The sequence below is a fragment of the Doryrhamphus excisus genome, linkage group LG10, assembly GCF_037039965.1.
Source record: "Doryrhamphus excisus strain RoL-2023G ecotype Guam linkage group LG10, RoL_Dexc_Guam_v1.1, whole genome shotgun sequence".
NCBI classification, from domain to species: domain Eukaryota; kingdom Metazoa; phylum Chordata; class Actinopteri; order Syngnathiformes; family Syngnathidae; genus Doryrhamphus; species Doryrhamphus excisus.
Window position 1 is genome coordinate 9,895,821 of NC_136366.1, and position 19,338 is coordinate 9,915,158.

Below are 19,338 nucleotides of genomic sequence, written 5' to 3' on the forward strand. Positions count from 1 at the left end.
GCACTCATTGCTTTTTGCTGCCCGCGGTGGTGTCCGCGTGTGACCTTTTACATGGCCGCTGCAATAACGCCCAATGTCAGTACATGCTCCATAAACACGAGAATCATATGTTATGAGATCATGTCCAGGCCCTTTGTCATGTTTGGATATCCGTTAAAGGCCAGGTTAGTCCTCTGTTGGCACGATTACAACAACGCTAGACAAACCTGAGGTAACGTTTCTTTTCCCTTCACGATGTCTCCCAAGCGTGAGGTAGACTCGTCAAAGAAAGTGACAGTGACAAGTAAGGGGAAGCTAATACATGGTCAAATGCTCAAAGTAGACAAACGCCAATCAATGTTGGCTTCCTGCCTGGTCCAACGGGCTAATGTTTGCTTTCCACTTGCTAGCTCAGCAGACAGATAACAGGTTCTCAATAATGACTCCGCTTGAGTTTCATTTCTGAGACTTTACTTTGAAATTCTGTCCGACTAAACACACAGATTGAGATTTAACAACTGATGATGGCCACGGAATTTGAGAAATGATGTCGTTAACGTGACAACTTGGAGCAGGACTTCCAGTTTGAGGAAGGAGGAGGAAGTCCATGACCAAATTTGGGGTTGTAATAAGTAGTCATTTGGGAGATCTCACAATAATTTGTTTTGATTATTTTCCCGGATGCCACATAAAGTGAGTTGACACCTTTGATGTAGCTAAAACATTTTCATTTTAAAAATTTAGATTTGTCATTTTGACCTAAAAGATGAAGAAAATGATCGAATTTTTAGAAAAATGCTAAACCTTTAAATTTTTTTTCGAGGTTCTGCAGCCTGTAGGGCTGATCTAGTTACATCTTCCTCTGGATTCATTTTGGTTTGAAGTCTTTCTCAAAATTTGTCATTTTGACCAAAAATATGAAGAAAATGATCGAATTTTTAGAAAAATGCTAAACGTTTACATTTTTTTTTGAGGTTCCGCAGTCTGTAGGGCTGATCGACATCTTCCACTGGAGTCATTTTGGTGTGAAGTCTTTCTAAAAATTTGTCATTTTGACCTAAAAGATGAAGAAAATGATCACATTTTTAGAAAAATGCTAAACATTTACATTTTTAAAAAAGTTCCCCAGCCTATAAGGCTGATGTACATCTTCCACTGGATTTATTTTGGTGTGAAGTCTTTCTCAAAATTTGTCATTTTGACCTAAAATATGAAGAAAATGATCACATTTTTATTAAAATTCTAAACATTTACATTTTTAAAAAAGTTCCCCAGGCTATAAGGCTGATCTACATCTTCCACTGGATTCATTTTGGTGTGAAGTCTTTCTCAAAATTTGTCATTCTTCCCACTAAGGGGTGTCACGAGGACAAGGCGGCCTTTGTTTGTGAGTAACGGACTACCCTCAGATCCTGGCAGCTTCATTAGACCAGTCCCATTTTAGCACCTTTCCACCAGACAATTTACATCTCGTGGACAATGTCAACGTGATATTTATAATCTTATGTTGCAGAGATACAGAACGCATTCAATGACTGAAAAGCGACGCTCTAAAACGTCGTCAAAAGAAACCAACAAAGGCGTTTGTCAGGCTGCCACAGAAACCCAAAGCGTGACATATTAGTGACGGCGTGAAAAGCAAAAGAGTGTAATTATCAGCTTTTAAAGTGTTTGCTTGCAAGTCGACTTCCATCATGCTGCTCACGTGCGGCTGAGCGCTTAAAGCCCGGCTTCAGGTGAGGCATTAGTGAGTCCCCATCGTGAGATAAGGAGCGCTATGGTGATGCATGTGTATTCACAAGCGGGCTTAAGTGTGTTCACATGCAGGAGCATCACTACAAAAGCTAACAATGCGAGACGCATCGACTCTCCCCACGTACACGCTATCCAGGCCTTGACATGGCATGAATCATAAAGGGAATATTGATCTCCGGGAAGGAACAATGTGGGGGGAAAAGCATGAAAAAGTGTCTCGGCACGCCTCTCACAGGAGGCTAATGCTCTCCAATGTGACTCACATGAAGGGTTTTCTTTTCTCTCCATGGCCGACCGTCATGCTGTAAGTATAATAGAATTGATTGAAGGACCAGCAGAACCGCATCCATACATCATTGATGTCCCATGACAACCCCACGCCCAGGTCCACTTTATGTCCATTTTGACTTTATAATATGCCATTCTTTCTTTCTCTTGTGGTTTTGACAAGACCGGCAGACAAAAGTAGCCCAATTCCGCAGATTATATTGGATTCTTTCAATGTGAGGCAGAAGGAAAAGTAGATCAAACATGATATCCATCCATCTTCTATGCTGCTTATCTTTCCTAGGATCGCGAATATGCTGGAGTCTATCCCAGCTGTCTTTGTGCAAAAGGCGGAGTAAATCCTGGACTGGTCGCCAGCCAATCGCAGAGCACATATAGACAATCATTCATACCTATGGACAATTTGGAGTGGCCAATTAACCTAGCATGTTTTTGGAATGTGGGAGGAAAGCAGAGTACCCGGAGAAAACCCACGCATGCAAACTCCACACAGAGACGCCCGAGCGGACATTCGAACCCAACAATGTCTGCTTCTGCTTTTCTCAAACACATCTCCTTATCTCTCTTATATAATCAATACCAGTATTGGAAGCCTTTGATATTGGGAGTATTGGGGAGGACACCAGAGGGCATGCCTCTCACCCAATCGGGGTTGTGGTATGTGGACATGAATAGCTGAAGAATATAAGGTCCTCCTTGAGACCAACACTGTGCGTTCCTTTCAACTACAACAAAGGTGAGCAAACTACGGCCTGGGGGCCACATCCAGCCCGCCAACTGTTTGAATACGGCCCGCCCGTTCTTTCCAAAGTATTTAATTTCAACTTAACATACAAGCTGGCATCGCGGCTTGAGCCAACCTTTTGATGGTTTAAATATTAACTCTCTAACAAGATCTCAGTGTATAGACTGGTCATATAGCTCATCTCGTTTCATATTATCTACATACTGTATTGTATACAACTCTGGGAAAAACTGTTGATTTTGTTAATACTTGGGTTGTTTACATTGTTTATTTTTCTATATTTTGTATTTTGTACTGCTTAACTGACTCTGTGCTCTTGCTGCTGTGCAATACAACTTTCCCCACTGAGGGACAAATAAAGGCATATCTTAATCTTAAATAGCTGTTTTATCGATTTCGTTATTTGATGCGGTCTGCTGTTTACAAAGTGCTCCTGAAAAATAGGGACACACACACACACACACACTTTTACAGATACAATACTTCCAGGTGGACTGTTACGTGTAAAATATATAGTTTGGCCCCCATACATTTTGTTAAAGCAATGCGGCCCGCTAGTCAAACATTTGAACTACAACATTTGATCACATCAGGGTCACCAATGTGGCAGACATTAAACTTATATTGCTTTTGATTCAGGGTACTTGCATTAGTACGCCTCATATTACATTCTCAAGATGTTGACAATAATATTGTTTATTGGCTTATGACAGGCCTATCTTATGTGCAGTGTTGCAAATATTTTTGTACTTCTATGCAAAGACCGTTCATCCTGGGAGGAGAATGGATTTTTTTTTTAAAGGAGCTATCCAAAGTTTATTCCCTTCATTTTGTTTTCTGCAAAACGAATAAAAAAAGAAAACAATGAATAATAATAATAATAATAATAGTAATCCACCCGTCCTTTTTCTGCTCCTGGAAATAGAGAAGCAACTTTTCCTTAAGCCTCCACGGAGTTGAAATATCATGTTTGAAAGTATTGTGCCCTTATGAATAATTGAACAATTTGTCTTACTGGAGAATGGTGTAGCATTGCTTTAGAGCGCAGATGCCTGTGTAATATCATATTAACGGCACATGCCAGCCAGCGTGACAATACAAAACATCCAATAGCGCCCATGTGTCAGCGTGGTGGTGCTCCTGGGAGGAGGCTGCAGGAGAGATCTTTTGCTCTTACCGCAGTACTCACTACTGCAGTATTTGCTGGTGTAATGATCAGTCGTAGGAAAAATCAGCCATTCCATTTTACTCAGCATTAAGTCTGCCGGCACTTTCTCCAATGCATTTTTAACGCTGCCGCCTGTGGGCTGAGAAACAAATGTAGCTGATATGTGCATAATTCACTCTCTGCAAATAGGAAAAACTACACCTCAGCAGTTGTGTTTTAAAGATCCCCTTCGATAGATTGATAGTTATTCTCCAGTGCTGACTCCCTGCCTTTGTCTCTTCTCAGGGTTCACGTATGTTTGACAGCGGTCTGTAACTCCTCATCACCGTAGGAGTGAAGCTCGGCGTGCACCCGATAATGAGGCACGGCTGCAAAGTCGAGGGAGAGAGTGGATGTTCTCTGGAATAGAACATGTCAAGGCTGTTGGATCCTGCGCTCGCTCCATCACGGCGGCTCATATCTTTGCAGGTTTACACGGAACAACGTGAACACGTCTCCTGGCCTCGAGGAGAGCGCTCCCAGTCAACTGTGAGAGAGTACTTGAAGGACAATTGAGGGCTCTCGTGCTTATCTCCCGTCGCTCTTATTTAAAATCCGAGCGCCCGCCTGGTAACTAACTCGGAAATGAGATTTTGCGGTGTGATCATCCCTCTGGCCCAGCTATTCAGAGAGCGCTTGTCTGTGCGGCGGCAGTTCTTGAACGTGATGGGCTTTCGGATGCAGGATTTCCAGGTCCCGTCACAATCCAAAGACACAAATATTGGATCGACTCTTGTGATTGGCTGGTGATCAGTAAAGGATCCATTCTGCCTCTCGCCTGAAGTCACCTGGGAGCGGCTGGATGGATGAGTAGATAAAGCCTCCCATTCCCACAAGTGGCTTTTGAAATGTGTTGCTTGGGCCTCCGGGGGAACTCTTAATTGACTCCAACAAGCTTAATTTGCTGTAGAATGACTGATGAGTGCGGCCAGAGCAACCAGTATTATTTAACACCAAGGGTTCTTTCAATATGTTGACAAAAACAGGCCCTGAATGAGACGCACTTCACTTTTGGTGCTAGTTGGTTCATAATAATTAGTGAAATAATTCAAGTGCAGTCGCTTTATTGCGGTTCAAAGATCGCTGTGGTTTTTCTTTATTTTTGTCAAGCTGTTCATGCTATGTATTGACATAATCACAATGGAGTTTGCCCCCCTGCGTTTGGCTTAATTGAAGTTATGTGAAGCAGAAGTCAACACCACAGCTGGTTGAGCTTCAGTTTGTGCGCATTTCTCCTTCTGTTAACTGAACACGGCAAGCTGCCAATATTCTCACACGTTTCACGCAACACGTGGCAACACTAACAGAGGCGCTTCCACGGTGTCAAGCCTGGGTGTGGGCAACCGCAAGGAGCTTTTGTTATCTAATTAGCGCCCCAATTAGGCAAAAGGAAAGCTGGCTTCCCGAGAGCGGCTCTGCTCGCCTCTGCTAATTAATGGTAGCAAATGCGAGTGATACACCTCTTGATTGGAAGTGATGGCCGGCTCCTTGACGTTGGCGGATGAAGGAGGTGGCACTGCGCTGTCATCTGCATGTTTAGTAGTAGACGCAAGTTTTCTTTGTAGTTTTGAAATGCACACAGTGCATTAAATAACCCAACACACCATCAGCGCTATAAGGCCGAGGGTGTTTATTTACGACGCTGCAGAGACTAGCAGTTGTGTATTTCAAGGAGAATCTACGAGAGAGAAGGTCTTTAGATACAAAGTTATTTTCACCAGGAAGACGTTATCAGCAAGCTATTCTTCCAAAAGCTCATTGACCATTTCATATGTATGCTGACGTCTCACTCTGATTATTTTTTTTCATACTCATTGGAGGAACACAAGAAACATCAACCATGCAGCGCCGCCTCACTGTGACTACAATCATTTTTATTATACTACGTGTTTGCATGCACAAGCAGTGTGTTTGTTTACTGGATGCAAAGTTCCGGAGCTCCGCCATTCGCTCGTTATTCTTGCCTGGAGGGCAACGTAACCACGCGGAGAAAAAGTATGGGGTGCGGTTGGAGGGTGGGGAGTAGAACAAACAAAACAGATGCACAGATTTTGTCAAGCGTGTGGTGCTGCATGCATCACAACTCCACAAAGCTCATGTCCGCATTCAAATTGTGTTGAGTATCTTTACGGGCCTACCTTTGATGGGCCTGCAGAAACAAATCCAATATGATGGAATTTATTTGGGTTTAGGAGAAGAAAAGTGTTAACTCATCTGTACCAAGGTCTCCTTGTCAGTTTTTTTTCTTCCCTTCCTCCATCTTTAGTGAGTTTAGTCATTGGAAAATCTTTCCTAATAATGTTTTCAGGTAACGCTGACAAAGTAACACCCTGCAGGTATCAATTAAGTTTCGGTTGCTGCATAAAGTTGCCACTGGTGCATTTTTAATGCTGGGAAATTCAACACACCGTACCTGTCAACCCTCACTTACTTCTCCGAAACTGGCTGGTTTTGCTATTCTTTCCCAGTCACCCTCGATCGAGCACTTCTCCAGTAAGGTTTACATTATTTGGGTGATGTTTAGCGGGCCGTGGCAGGAGGGATGTCATCTGCAGGCCGCCTATTGAGCACCGCTGCTCTGAACAAACTTTTTGACTCGCAGGCTGCATTGAGAAAATTGGCTGGGGTGCCAGACTCACAGACTCACTAGTTTAAGCCTATGATTCAAACAGTCCGCCTGGATTTATTTGTCTTATTTAGCTGTAAACATGTCATACAATCTGCTATATGTGCTTGTGTCCCTATTTCCAACAGCACTTTAACATCAGACAACATCAAATAAAAGTGAATTTTACTCGGGTTACTCGGGTGTGTCGCATATTTGTTGACTTGTGTGGCAGCATGGGTGAGGTTGTTGTCTAAGATTGATATGTAACATAATATGACAACAGACAGGCTGTGCGTGGTCGATCCTGCACCTAGCATCACAGCATATGGCCCAACAGCTCAGACCAAATCTGGCTCTGGTGGCGTCAGGCTCATTTCTCAAAATAGGGATCGATTTGGACTCCACATGCGCAGAAATGGAATCCATATTCATTGCATGATTGACATGCGTATTGTTTGTTCGATATTTATTCTTATTACATGTTTGCCTTTGGTCTGTTAGCTCAGTTTTCTCATAGCGGGCCTCCTTAACCCACACACACTCGCATAGCACAATCAGAGTTGCACAACATGTACATACGACTGATGGAAAACCACTCACATTTACACAAGCTTAACTTTCACTTTCTGCGTGAGTATGTCAATATGGAGTCTTGTTACAAAAATGAGTTATTAACTTAAATGGTGCATGATGTGCTGCTAGCTGCTGCACTTTGAGGTACTCGACACTTTGTTGTTGACGTCACATGATCAAGGTCATAATTCTTGGGTCCCATGATCATCAAAGCGAAATTACTGAAATGTGGATTTTTTTTGGTTGCTTTCCAGCTACAAAACCTGGCGTTTGCTAGCACAACAAGGTCAGGGGTCGTCATCAGTGGGCGCCATTAAGCCGCCCGAGACGGCCTATTTAAATATTAACACTATCAAGTTAAATTGGGGTTTAATTGGTGCGGTCATTAGTTTTACAGCCTTCCCACTAAAATGAAGGAGTGATGTGCCACAGCGAGGCGGCCAGGACTGCCGACGTGACTCAGACTGCGCTTTGCAGCAATCCCCGCACGTCCAACCTCAAAGTAGCAATTAGAAGGAATTGCTTATTGATAAGTACGCCCTTCCTTTTTCCTCTTGCTCTTCTCCCCTGCCTGCCTCCATCAGCCGCCCCTCTCTCGCCTTCATTGTTATTCCTTGCTGGCTGCCGGCGCCGCTCAGAGAATTGCCGAGTCAATTTAGAATCACTCAATAACAACCTGATGTGCTTTGCCGCAAATATGGAGTAATGCCGGGAGAACAATCAACACCTATGCCTTTGTCCTTGCCCCCTCTCTCCCACTGCAGGTGATCCGTGTGGCCTGCGACACCCAGATCCCGACAGCTGAGGCTTGTGGATTTGGGATTTCCATCGAGCTCCTGAGGTGGAGGAGCAAGTTAGCCTTTAAACAGGAAGGACTTTAAAGGCACCGCAGCTGCATCAGTGCTTAGGAAGATCAACTCTTGATGAGCCAAATCTGATTGCTTGGTCAGGTCTGGAACCAATAACTGCGATAAATGAGGGATTATTGTAATTTAAGTACAAAATGGTTCATGGCACTATCTGCAGGAGAAAGCTAGCTAACAACCACGGAAAATGATTGGCTGTCGTTAAACAATTGCTTTTTATGCCAAACCTCTGAAAAGCCGCACAGAGGATTATTTTCTCTCTTTGAAATGTTTTGTCTGACTTTCCAAGAAAAGGTGAGGAGACTGACCATGAAGGATGAAGCGTGAACTCTGAACTGAAAAGGATGGAAAAAATGATCCGGGGGTGAGGGGACTCCTCCATGAACGAGTTGCATTTGCTGTGCCTCGTGCGCCACCGTTGTGCTCTCTGATGTTTGTTATTTATTACGCGCCCCCTTCAAAAGCAGCCTGACCGTGGACGCTAACGATCAGCATGCCGGTTCTAGGTCAGTGACGGCTCTGCTGAGACTCGACAGCAAGGCGCACACTCCATCCCTTTCCCCTCCGCCGAAACAACTGGAGTGTGTCGGCACCAAGAGTTTACTGGCTGATACTTTGTTTTTCCCTCCAGGATGTTGGGCAAACGGCGAGGAATTTGTTTTTGCCGAAGATGGGCGGGGGAAAAAAAAATAGAGCATGGCCGCGCTCATCAGTCACGCTCGTGCGACTCCATCTTCCTTGGGCCAGCTTTTCACATGTGTGATTTGTGAAGAGTGTTCCTCGCAGTGCACAAAAATTGAAGGTCACCTTGCTCTAATAGCGGTGCAAGGGAAATGGAATTAGATGGTGGAGCCATCGCTCGTGTTGACGTCCACTAGGTGAGATTTTTGTTTTCAGAGTCATTGGGAACTGAGGGCAGATTAGCCTGGCAATAAAAAAGGTCACATGCAAGGTAACATTTGCCGGCTTGCAGCTTGTGAGGCTTTCTTAGAAACCATCTTTTGGATATGCGTTCTTGTCATAGGTTAAGTGTAACTGAGGATTTCATGTCAAGTGACTACTTGACTGACGTTCAGGTTACGGACTCCCAGTTTCAGCAATTAGATGGTGACAGTCTACTGTTTTGTTTTTGCAAACTTCCAGTTTAAGACCGTTTTTTAAAAGGTTTGAGGGGTCATTTAAGACAAGCCAGCATTTTTCACCTGCAGAACCGCATCTTCTGGCATTGAGACATTTTTACCACACTTGGAGCTGGAGTAAATGAAAATACGATTAGTTTAAGGACGATAATAGGGATACAAGTATGAAACAAAGTACATTTCATCATTATGTGTATAAACAAATGTTGTATTTTAACATATCTTTTACTCTGTTTACTTGTTTTTATTCAACTCCATTTTTCTGTAAAGTGTCGTTGATTATTTTGAAAGCGTTATACAAATAAAATGTATTATTATCCGTATTCGTGTTTAAAGAAAATGCTCATTATACATTCACACTTCACACTCTGATTGACCAGTCGGTAAAATAACTATTTTTCCTAATTATGGTGTAATATGTACTCAAATTTTGCTTTAAATTACAGCTTTTTTCTTTTAATATTTTGACTTGAGTTTTCTTGTTATATTTGAAGATATACTGTATAATCCTCCATCTTGGCAGTCAATTCATTTTGGGTTTCTGCCCTGCATTTACGTTACGTTAAAAACTGCATGCATGACTTGCACAGACACAGTTTTGACAGTTTAATTGCCTAATATGAATTTTTTCATGATATTTTGCTTCACCTGTGGTACTAATACTGTTGTCCATGTTGTCTCAAACCTGCAACCTACCTTTCAGTACAGAGATGTCTCACTTGGTGTGTTTGTCCATGTTTTGCTCAGCTACGGCTGAGAAATCTGAAATGAAACCACCAACCCTTTTTGTATTCAAGCCGTCCACTAGTGCCTCCTTCTCTCCGTCACACTCGAGTCCTCGGACGAGCTGTTTATTTGCCGTTGGCAACTGCTGCCGTTTCATATCCAGCTCGGCGTAACCAAGACAACAGAACTAATGCGACCTTGGGAAAGTAATAAAGATAGTTGATTCCTTGTATTTATGTGTTGAACTGCGACTGATGCTGGTGGGGCTGTTGGCCAGTCACGGTTTGACAGCTGAGGGTACAAAAGTGATATTGTGCAAATATGAAGGGTTGTAATGCCAACAGGAAGCAATGGATCAACGCTCCACTGTTTGTCCTTAAGTGCTGTGGTTGAGATTGCCAGTATTTCTAAAGAATAAGTTCAAAACAAGCATTGCCAGATATGACCAGCTGTAGTAGTATTGCCTTAGCTGTAGTAGTATTGCCTTAGCTGTAGTAGTATTGCCTTTTTATTAGCCTGCCTTGAAGAGACACACCAAAACTGTTGCATTTTAATGACTAGTACAGTGGAATTAATCCGTTCACATGAAAACCGACATGAAAACTGAAGCCATTTTTTTCATATAAAGTCATGTACATCCAATTAATCAGTTCCAGGCACCAAAGAAATACTATGAACAGAAAAAAAATTATGGAGAGTAATTATAGTTATTAAAGCCAAACACGTAAAAATGACAAATGAAACATAAATGATCACTTTTATCTTTATTGAAGACAGCAGCAGGTACAATCATCATTACTCACGGTAGCCAGACTCGCTGTCTGTAATGTGTCTCCCATTGCCATTGCAATCTGTGTGAAAGGTCCCTATCTTTACATTGCAATCCTACTGGAACCGACTCTTCCTTTTGCACTTCCTTCCTGAATTCAAGAGCGTTTCTGGCACAACTTTATTTGCCGTCTTGTTGGGTTATCTTCCAGTCGTACACCCACAAATAGACAGTGTGCACAGTGAGGGAGAAAGACAGAAATGCAGTTGTTCATCGTTCTGTTTGTGAACTGTGAACAAATAAACCTCCTGCACACACTGTTGCATATGTCTCAAACTCAAGGCCCATCACGTCAGTTTATGTGACTCGCTTAACTGTTTCGGGAAAATAGATTGGACCTCATCAAACTACGTGCCTCGGATGATCTGCCCAACAAAGAAATTCTGTCCCATTGGGGAACCCAGGCAGCCACTGAGCAGGCGATGTCACAACACAAATGGGCTAACTCTTCAGGTCAAGACTCTGCGGTCTACCTGCAACTCCTAGAGAGAGCAACCTTTTGAGTACAAAAGTGTACACATTTTGGACAAAGAAAAAGCGATATTTTGAAAGAGTCTCTGAACAGAAGGGGGAGGGGAGGTCTGCGAAACTACCTTTCTGCCACATACCATGGAGTTGTTTCATCCCATTCTAAAAGATTCAAACATTTTGCAAAACAACTAAACCAGGAACAGTCATTTTGGTTTCAGGTGGCTCAATGACCATAATTACATCTGAATGGGGTGCTAACAAAGGTGACACCTCCCAAACAGCCATCGTTGGGGGGCAGAGGCCCCACTCCGTTGTATCCAAACGACCTTCATTTGTCCTGTCTGGACATGCCTGCTTTTTTGAGGGTACACTGGATCTTGCACCCACTTGTCAGACTAGAGCTATCCTATCTAGTCTGACTTGGCTGAGAGGCGTTGGGTCTTTTGAGATAACCTGAACTGACCGGTTGTGATCGATTCAATGCCGCGATAATACAATGATCCCAGTGAGAATATTCACAGACACACTTCTGTCCGTTAAACTGTCTTATTTGGCTCGCGACCTAAAGTTGGCCTTGAGTTTTGGGCCCTTGCGTGATGAAGTTGGACACCCCTGGTCTGTAGCGTCCTAACTCTAGAAGAGCCCAATCCATTCTTCACAGAGATTGAGTCACCAACGCATGGATGTTTCTAAGGCACTTTTTTTTGACTGAATCCTACGGAAATCAACGTTCTACTAGTTCAAACTAAATCAAACTGACCTGAAATAACGAAATAAGTACCCTCTGACCACTCAGTCTATCAGGTAGAGATGATTTTTTCCCCCAGGACTACAAGCAGTCCAGGAAGCCCGACGCAGCAGAGTCTAATGCATCCAATCACAACAAGACACAGGTGGGAAAGATTCAGATCGATGGACAAACTGGATGGACACATGCGAAGGAAACAGCATGTTAGAAAAAGTGAGTAACAGACCAAATGAGTTGTTTTTGAAAGGAAAACCTAAGGAAAGTTGTTTCTATTATTGCAGTGCTTACAGAGTGTTTCTTCTAGTGGCTCATGAATTTTCAATGGCTGCCTGTTGATGTGTCCAAGACAAATTAAACCTCAGTGCTTCTTCAATTTAAAGGAAAGACTTAGGCAGAGAGGGGAAAAAAAGGACATCTGATTTCCATTTGACTCCATCACAGCTCATTATCGACCGCCCACCGTGGCCGACTTTTTGCTGCTGAGTGTTTAAATGACCATAAGCGCAAAGTGAGCACAGGCAGCGGTGTGCTCCATTTTGATTCTCTAAAACAGAAAGGCAGCAGCTTGGGTTTAAAACATCTTTATTAAGCTGCTGACCATATGTCTTCTACTGAGGGCTTAAGTTAGTGTGGAGTACCCAATGACTCTTCTTTGTCTACTTGCTGCACTCTTTCACAAGGGACTGTTTAACCATTCCTGGTTATTTTATAAGGGTTGCAGTTTGCATTTCTGTAACCTTTCCAGTCTATCTATCGATTGAAAACTGCTGATGACACTCTGAAGTCAGTGGCTACGTCCCTCTGGGAACATCCTGTTTGAAGTTGTGTAGGATATTGGATAGTATCTGATACAACATCCATCCATCTTCCTGCACTTATCCCTGTCTGGGTCGCGGGGGAGGTCTCAGTTGGGAAGCCCAGACTTCCCGGTCCCTAGCCACATCCTCCAGTTCCACCAAGGCGTTCCCAGGCTACCTGTGAAAGATAATCCCTCCACCGCGTCAGAGATCTGCCGTCCGAGGCCTTCTCCTGGGCCGGGGATGCCCTGGACAACTCACCAGGGAGACCTCCGGGAGGCATCAGGACTAGAATCCGGACTAATAGAACAACAAGGTAATAAAAACCATCCAGGTTTTCATACTTTGGCTTGTTTATGAGATCTCTTCACCATTGGTAACCAACGTCCTATTACCAGACAAATGAGGGCAGGATGGAGAATGGGATTGTGATTCAGTTTTAGTTCAACCAAGGGGACACATCCCAGGCCAACTGCGAGACGTGAACCGTACAGCATGTCTTTCCCGGGGCCTCATCCCGGCCGGGAACGCCTCACCGATTCCTCAACTGATTCCTCTTGATCTGAAGGATCAGCTTCCAAGTTGACCTCACCCTACAGTAACTTTTAGGACGAGTCCAATTACCCCACGCAAGGAAACACATTTCAGCTGCTTGATTCTTGCTCCTTGGGTCACCACCCAAACTTGTCACCATCTCGTCATGCGGTCTCATATTTGTGGCTCATTTGTGAGGCAAACATAGCCAATTGTGTAATTTCCATGTCTTTACACCAGTGCTTCTCAAATATTGTGGTATGAGGGCGGGGACTATACTCATGAACAAGGTTGGCAGGTCTTCATTCTTGAACGATGTTGGTGCCAGCAACTCATACAGTGGTTTGTACAGATAAAGATTACAGGTTCCGAATTGTATTTCTAACTGGGGGAAGAGTGGAAAAAGTATCCGTCCTCTCCAAGATACATGATAGAAAATAATCGAGTAGCACTTGTTTGTTTGTTTTTCTGACCGATGGTGATTGGATTGAAATGAAGGTCGTCTTAATTAGAAATATACAAATGCAGCACCTGTGCAGGCAGAACTTGCACCTTCTAATCAAGCTGCCGCTCTACAGCGGGGCATGACATCACACCTGTCTGTGACCCGCCTCGGCGAAGTGTGTGGAGGAATCAAATCATCAGCCTGGGATGCCGGCCGTCTAATCAGGTTTCACAGCCTCCCCCAATCGACTGCTGGGTCAAGATCACGGAAGGCTATTTTGGGTTGTTTGCTGTGCTTGTGACAAACGCTCGCCCTGCACAAATCCTTTGCTGAGAGGAGCTCGCTAATTCTGTCGTAAACATACACAATATGATACTTATTATTATTATTGTTATGTGAGATGTGTCAAAACTGTCAGCCTTTAATAGTGATATTGTGCAATCCAGGTAGAGTTCCATTTGTGCTCCATGTAGACGTCTGAGCAGGCCTCTTAAGGAGCTATTTCAGTCTTGCCAAAGTCAGCATTTTTTTTTATTGACAGTCATCTGACACAGGTGCAGTAAATAGGCAAGCTGTCTGCCATATTTGCTCATTCACCGAGGCAAATAATGTGTATGTGTAAATACGATGAACGGTAACAGGGCCGGTTTGGGGCTTTTTGTGGCCCTAAACAAGATTATGTTTGACGACGACCAAATGACACATACGATACAACTACTCCAGATGTTCCGACCTTAACTGAAACGTACTCAACATTTTTTCCCATAAGAAATAACATCAATCTAGTCGATCCATTGCAAAGAGCCAAAAATGTTAACACAAAACCTTTGTTAAAAATGGGATTGGCAGGTGCGTTTTGAAATGTTTGTCAGACATATTGGCTTAGTTTCAAAATTTGCAACCAAATATTAAATAATACATCATCCATACATCTGAATTCTATGCCGCTTGGATTGCGGGTATGCAGGACCCCATCCCATCCCAGAATGATACATCGTACTAATGCAATGTGTTTTTTTTTAATGTCATCTTTCACTTGGTAAAATTGAGGAACTGGCGTTTGTGACATGTATTTTCTCACAGGCAAAATCTCTCAAACGTTTGCAGCTTTTCTTGAAATACTGCCGTCTCAACTGTAGCAGAGAGCAGCATTTCTTTGGCGATGACTTCCTTTGAGTGCTGTACTGTTGTTACTTGGCGACCAAACATCTCAGTGAGTGTTGAACGTATGAACAAAGGTTCTGCATTTTGATGTGCAGTCGTTTTGTTGCTTTTTTAGTTGCTACCAGTTTCAAATAAATTTGGCATCCTGGTACATTTATGTTGCTGGGTTCACCTTGCTCTTATATTATATAATTATATAATATTCTCACGAAGGTCCTGTGGTCTTTTTCTCTCCTGATTTCTATAATGTTACCTTGCATTGTTCCTCACGAAGCTCCACTCTTTCGCTGTTTGCTTTCAGCTCCATTTCCCCCACAGAGACAAAGCCACTGTATGACTGACAAGAAGTCTTGTGCCGTTCGCCGTTGTTCTATGCTGCAGGGAAAACAGAAACACAGGAACATGGTAAAACTGTACATGGAGGCCGGCAATATTATTTCATCATTTTATTAGTTTTGTAAACACGAAGGTCTTCTAGTGCCATATACGTACTGTGTTAAACAGTTTTTAGGGTCTTCAACGTAAACATGGAATAAATGCAGTCCTCGCTGAAGCTAGTCTCCACATTTCTGAACACACCGAAGTGGCTGTTTTTCATTGAAGGCAATTTTGAGTGTTGGGTAGTTGTAGTATAAGTATTTCTGTAGACATGGACAATACTTTGGAGTCTTTGGATGAACCGAGAGGAGGTCATGTAATCTCACTCTTGCACACATTCAGTCATCCCAGACGGTTTAATCCCAAATAACCCCCCGTGGCCTGTAGCAGGACATCTCCTCGGGATTCAAGAACACCCTGCGGCACTTTGTCCGACCTCTTCTCATCTCCCATCCTCCAATTCCCTCCACTTTCCCTTCAACAAATTATCCAGAGTGAAGCTGGCGCTCTTCCTCCACCGCTAGCCTGGAGCGGCGTAGATCCAATTTAACAAGCGAGCATTTGCATGGGGACCGCCTACAATATATCCTCTTGCACCGAGCCCTTCTTGAGACATTATTGATGAAGCCTTGGCAAAAGTTCAATGAGATTCCTCCGTCTCTGCCGCTCCCTGCCGTGTTGTCTTCATGCTCCTTCTCTGAGAGCAGCCTATCAAACACCGCATGAGGATCTCGCCACCGTTCCCTCCCCATTCACACGTACGCAGCCGGCTTTCTCGCCATCACCACCTTTCACGCGGTTGGTTGCAGAAATGCGGCCGAGGGATCTCCCGCAGGCGCACCGCTTCCTACCCGTCACCATCTGCTGTTCTTGGTGACCCATCCAAGAGTTTCCTCCTCCACCTCCTGGCGCCACTCCACCGCCAGCTGCGTGTAGAGCCTGAGGCATCGAGACATAACGGGTGGCCACACTACTCAAATGACAAACCACTTGTATGTTCCAGAAAGGAGAACCAGTCGCTCCACATATGCGGCGTAAGGATTTGGGGTTGCTGCTCCCAACAGCAGATGTTTTCAAATGAAGGGCCACTGTCATCTCGTCAATGGAACCACGGATTTCTGTTTAAATTGCCGCACAGCGCATAGGCTTCGCCAAGAACCTTCCTCCTGTGATGCTTTTGCGAAATGATTTCACTGATTTGTTGTCAAAGCTCAGTGGAAAGAAAGCCGCCTTTTGATAAGTGCACAATACTTTCAATCGAAGCTGCGGGTGAAGTGTTTCATCTCCTAGGATGTTGGACTTTTTTCCCAACGTGTCTCACAGGGGTAGAAATAATAAATCCCTTGAGCTCTTAGGGCTTCAAAGTCTATTTGTGTGAATATCTTGCTTTCAGAAAGGGAGTATTGAGCCTCGCTATGTCAGAAATCTTAAGCTTTTTCTTTTAGTGTTTATAAATACACAAACATATTGTTGAAAAACAGGATAGAAAAGCAATTATCAAACTCAAAAATCAAAAACATCCAGGAACATGTAACCCGCCTTCCTCTGCACTGTGTTCTGGTGGTTAGATATAAAAGAGGGAGTCTCCATGGTCTCTGACGTGGTTTATTCATCTGTATGAAACAATACATGAGCTGTGTGCTCCTCTATGAGTTCCCAGTTTCTCCTGGTCCACATTGGCAGCATGTGTGTCCGAGAGTCCAGCACATGGTACAAACTTTATCATTTTCTTCACAACATATACAGTTGGTGCAACAGTGATCATACCTGTATGAAACTAAATCCATGAGTTGTTCGCTCCTCAGCGAGTTCCCCGTTTCTCCTGGAATTAGAAGTGGAATACACTAAGTACGATGCTTAAGTACAGACATGGAATAACAGGCCGCTAGCCGACCCGTGCTAACAGAGCTAGCTTCCACTTGCAGGTTATCGTTTCACAATACACATATTAGTGCAATAAACATTGTGGGGAACTCTCACCAAACAACAATATTACGTATAATAAAACACGGACACAGCTCAACAATCTTTCCACGCAACTTTCAAGGAGAGACCAAAGTATGTGTCTTACCTCGTCCACATCGGCAGCATGAAGGGACGAGAGCGCGCGCGCGTACCGTGACGCGATGACGTCACCGCAGTTCGCATACACTGACGCAAACATACAAAACCTTTACATATCATATTTAGACATAAATATAACGGTAATGGTTTAAGTGATTTTGGTGAAATTAACAGTAATTTTAAAACCGTCATATAAACAGTCATAAAAACATACTTAATACAGTTTGCATGCTTGAGCTGAGTTACTAGAGTCACCATGCAGTACTGTAAGTCACCTCAAGACTGTACCAAGTCTCCTAATGCCGAGAAGTAAATAGTACTTTGGTAGATGGGTAGATGACTGTGGTTGTTATATGGTTATATGGTTTCATGCATGGGTGGCCAAACTTTTTCAAGGAAGAGCCACATAGTGAAAAATGAGATGCAGCTTTACCAGTTTGATATTTCGAAAAGCAACACATATGCTAAGATATGCTAAGAAGTAAAAAAAATTATCCCAGCTGTCTTTGGCCAGGGGGGGGGGGGGGGGGGGGACTCTGGACTGGTCCCCATGCCATTGGGGACCTCTCATTCATACCTACAAATGCAGCACCGACACCTTTCACAGAACAACAGCGAACAGAGTGAGACCTCTTGTCAGTCATACAAATCAGGACTGCGAGCCAACCACGACTCACCAAATCCACCTTTTATATTGTATGTATATTATTAAAGTATTTAAGTACCGGTTTAAAAACCAGTACCGTTTAGGCACCAGGATCAGATAATATGTAAACGATGCCCACCCGTGCAGGGAAGAGTGGGCTCAAGTGGACTCTCGATCCGACTATCCCATGAATATTGCAAGCAGCATCTCTTGCAACAGCCAAAGCACGCACGCTAAGGCTCATGTTCAGGGCTTGTCCACTTGTTTCTCCTGATTTACCTTTAACGGTCTGAGCCTCCATTACAGCACGGCGGGGCGAGCGTTCCCTAATGGGCTCAGTGTTGGGATTCCATGTGTAATTGGAGCACAGCCTGCAGATCCAAAGGCTACCACAGACATTTGTGTACAGGTTGTCGCCGAACAGCCTCCCGGTGAAGATAAGGCGCTTTCAAATATGATATCAAGACACGGCTTGGTCTTGTTTCCAGACTAATTGACATGATTTTTGAGGCTGTCGGACGTATCTCCCACTGATGTTTGGTGTTTTTCTATGCGGCGTTGCGTCACACACACACACACACACAGGCAGACAAGTGATGAATTATACAAGAGCGCAGCAGGGATGCTGTTGCATGCTCTTACTTCCAGACTGTATTGTCTGTTGCAATTCATTTTCCTGATATAGCCAATTATTTGTAATATTGCTGTAAACTGGAGGCTTGGAATAATACATGTCAACTGGAATGTATTTTGCTAAAACATGTCCTCGGGCTGCTCACGATTCCCTATCGTCCCGTGCTGCAATTTCTAATTTTCCTTGCATTTCCTTTTGCGCGACTCATCATTGCTTTTTCGTTTTTTTTAAGTGTTGTTAAAAAAAAAAACAAATTGCAAGCTAAACCATCTTTGATGTAATTGTGCTGACTGTTTATTTCTCTCACGCCTAATTTGACTCGCCCCTCCTCCTCCCATTTTAGCCCATCCAATCACAGACAGGCAGGCCGAAACGCAGAAAGCATCCGTCGGTTATGGACTCATAAATCAAGACGTGTTTCCCGCGCTCTCATTGATGACACGCTGAACGGGATCTTGTATGCGATGCATCATGGGTGACAAAACCAGCAAATCGATTTATGTCAGCGTCTTAAAACATGCGAGGAAGGATCTAATTTATTCCCGTGGATGCTTGACGTGCGTCAGAACGGTGGTTGTGCAGACGCTTTATTTCAAACGTATTGACTCCGTCTGTTCAAGATGAATTTTCTGATGACACGGTAATTCATATTTATTATATTGGCTTCCTTTTTCCATTTATGTTTGTCATTAATGACAATTAGATGCTAACTCATAATTATTAATGAGAATTCCATCCACAG

At 43.6% G+C, this 19,338-nt stretch overlaps 1 long non-coding RNA gene across 1 annotated transcript in view; it reads right to left on the reverse strand.

The window, feature by feature from the left end:
* Positions 1-17,359, reverse strand: part of LOC144901071 (uncharacterized) — a 31,855-nt gene extending 14,496 nt beyond the window's left edge. The window contains exons 1-3 of the long non-coding RNA XR_013629258.1: positions 17,324-17,359; positions 17,020-17,074; positions 15,128-15,249 (exon numbers count right to left, since the gene is read on the reverse strand). This is a non-coding gene — a long non-coding RNA (uncharacterized LOC144901071). The remainder of the gene's footprint in view (positions 1-15,127; positions 15,250-17,019; positions 17,075-17,323) is intronic.
* Between the last annotated feature and the right edge of the window lie 1,979 nt (positions 17,360-19,338).